Genomic DNA, 3543 nt, shown 5'->3' with positions numbered 1-3543 from the left:
TCAGCCATTTGGTGAAAATGGTTTTAAAAACACAGGCCTGTCCATGTGTCGATAGTTCGGTATGACGAGTCCTGTTTTGTCGTCAAATGAAAGATTCTGAGCTTTGAAAATGTTTTAAATCTTTTTCAGGCCTGTCCCAAATAAGCTGGACCGTATTCGAATAAATGGTTTGGTGACGAAATCTACATTTTAATGAAAATGGTTTTAAATATTTTACAATCATATCATGGATACGGTCTCTGTATCGCGAAAGATGAAAAAATCAGCCTGTTTTACAGGCCTGTCAAGATAAGCTTTCGTGATCATCGTTTGAGGACAACATAAAATCTGCAATTTTGTGAAAATGGTTTTTAAATGTTTTATCTGTCCCAGAAGATGTCGATGGATCATGAGCAGTCACTTTGTCCCGCGAAAAATAAATATCAGCAATTTTATTGAAATGATTAAAATTTTGAATACAATCAAGCTTTGTTTTGTGATCCTCATCTTTGGCGAAATTCATTTTATGTTTTCTTTTGTGATCGCGAAAATGAAAGCGCTGTCTGCATTTGTGAAATCAGTTCTAATATTTTTTCTTTAGGCGATCGTGATCGAGTGAAATAATTCTTTATTAACGACCTGTCAAAGCTGTAATGACATACCCAGTATTTTGTGTCAAAAAATGAAAATTCTGAGCACGAATCTTTGGAGCCTGTCAAAATATTGGATCAAACATGATGAGTCATCGTTTTTGTGACAAGCGAAATCTACAATTTTGTGAAAATGGTTTTAAATGTTTTTAGGCCTGTCAAATTCATGTTGAGTCTTTGTCAAATAACCATTTTTTTGAAAATCAGTTTTAATACCACAACATCTAATATTTACTGATAATACGGGAGAAATATTCTGCAATTTTATTGTGATTTTTAATCCCACAGGCCTGTCAAATGTATAGTTGACGAGTCACCTGTTCAAATGAAAGCTTTTCTGGCGAAAATGATTCTATCGCCTGTCTAATTCGGTGTGATCGATGTACGGCGACAATAAATCTACAATTTTAATGAAAATTAATTTTAAATATTTTTTAGCCTATCAAATATCAACTAACTAATCACCTGTTTTGTATCAAAAAATAAAAAAACTTTTTGAAAATGGTTCTAAAGCTCTTTTTTTGGGCCTGTCAAGCTGTGTTGATCAGTGTTCGTTTATTGTTTTAAGTAAATCTTATTTTGTGAAAATGATTTTAAAAATGTTTTTTGAGCCTGTCGATAAACTAGTTGGCGTACACGAGTCGCACCATCACGAAATGAAAAAATCGGCAATTTGGTGAATGGTTTGCCGTAGCAGGCCTGTCAAGTGTCGGCTCGGTACATGATCGATCATCGTAACAGGACAAACAAATCTGCGGTGAAAATGGTTTTAAAATGTTTTTGGAACTTAAATATCTTAATTAACATACAGATCCCTCTTTGTGTCATCGAAGAAGGTAATGTTTGAATTAATGGTTTGTAATATTTTTAACGCAATCCCAAAATAAACACTCCAACATGTTTGAGTCATCGTTTTGGGACAAAATGAAATCTGCGATTTTGTGAAAATGATTTAAAATGTTTTTGGAGCCTGTCAAGATGTCGATAGTTGACATGACGAAGATCCCTTTTGTGTCAAAAAATGAAAGGGAATTCTGAGCTTTGAGAATAGTTCTAAATTGCTTTTTTAGGCCTGCAAATTCGCTGAATCGGCTGTGATCGGAAGTCATGGATTGTGTGACAAATAAAATCTCACAATTTTGTGTGGTTTTTAAATGTTCTTCAATCGTCTCTTTTTGTGTCGAAAATGAAAAAAATCAGCCATTTGTTATTAACAAAATTTTAGGCCTGTCAATATTTTCTGCGTCGCTAATCGAAATCTACGATTTTGTGAAAATGATTTTAAATTGTTTTTAAACGTGTAGTGCTCATGACGCTACCTCCTCGCACGTATCAATGAAAAAAAATCGGCCATTTTGAGTGAAAATATTTTAATTTTGGGCATGTAATAATAATCTTTGACGTAGTCGAGTCATCGTTTTAGGGACAAGGAAATAAGAAATCTGTTTTTGTTGAAGATTTTAAAATGTTTTTGAGCCAGTCGGAATAAATAGTTACCTGCTACCACTGTTCTCACTATTTGTGTCAAAAAAATGAAAAAAATTCTGCAGGTTTTTTTAAAATGATTTGCAAAATATTTTTTAACCTGTCAAATATAATTCTGACAAAAATTAAATCTACAATTTTGTGAAAATGGTTTTAAATGTTTTTAATTTAATCAAATCAATAAACCTAGTTACATACATCCTCTTTTTTATTTAATCGCAGTGAAGAAAATCGCCATTTGAAAATGTTTTCACTTGAATGTCGCTTTCAGCGTGATGAGTCATCTACGCAGGACAATTCTGCAATGGGCACAGGCCTGTCAAGCTAATAAATGGTTGTTGTGTTCAGTCACTGTTTACGTGTCAAAAATAAAAATCTTTACGAAATATTAATGCTTTTTGGGCCTGTCAATAACTGATTACATGATCAGTCAATATTTTAGTGAATTGAAAGTCTACGATTTTGTGAAAATTATTTTTAAATGGTTTGTTACCAATCTGAATAAATGTTCGACCACCACGTTCAAAAATAAAAAAAAAATCGCCATTTGTAAAAATATTTTAAATTTTTTTTCAACACCCATACACGTCATGCGTTCAGACAAATAAATCTCAATTTTTATTTTTAAATGTTTTAGACGCAATCTCTAGATAATGGATCAGTTAGCGCCGACCAGGTCGCTGTGATCGCATGAAAAAGATTTCTAAGCTTTTTAAATGTTTTCTAAATGCTTTTTTTTTCAGGCCTGTCAAAAATAGCCCTGAACCGGCTGTAACAGTGCTATTTTGTGTGCGAAAATAAAAAATAATGGTTTAAAAAATTTGAGCCTGTCCCAGATAATAAACTTTTTATTTAGTCAGTCATGATTTTAGGACAGCAAATCTGCAATTTTGGTGAAAATGTTTTAAAATGTTTTTTGCAGGCTTCGAATGTGATAGTTACGAATCGCGTTACGTGATATCCGTGAAGAAAATCGCCATTTGGTGAAAATGGTTTTAATTTTTGGGCCTGTCAATAATCATCGGACCGACATGACGAGTCACTGTTTTTGTCGTCGCGAAAATAAAAAACTGTGCTGCGGTTTTTGTGAAAATGATTCTGCATTTTTGAGCTCATCTTTCATCATACAATTTTAAATGATTTTTAAAATGTTTTTAGATCGAATGTTGGGTGTCAGAATTAAAGGGTCTGGCACCGAGGAAGTTAGTTCTAAATGCTTTTTGGGCCTGTCAAATAATAAGCTGCTAGAACATGTTCAGTGTTCGTTTTATTGAACAAATAAATCTACAATTTTTGTTGAAAATGAATTTTAAATATTTTTAGTCAAGTATATCGCTAATTAGTATGCTGAACATGTCACGAAAATAAAAATCGGCAATTTAATGATTTTTTAAATTTTTTTTTAGGCCTGTCAAATGTGCTTTGTGCA

Source organism: Salmo salar, unplaced genomic scaffold (genome assembly GCF_905237065.1).
Source record: "Salmo salar unplaced genomic scaffold, Ssal_v3.1, whole genome shotgun sequence".
Taxonomy (NCBI): domain Eukaryota; kingdom Metazoa; phylum Chordata; class Actinopteri; order Salmoniformes; family Salmonidae; genus Salmo; species Salmo salar.
This window is presented reverse-complemented; position numbering follows the sequence as displayed.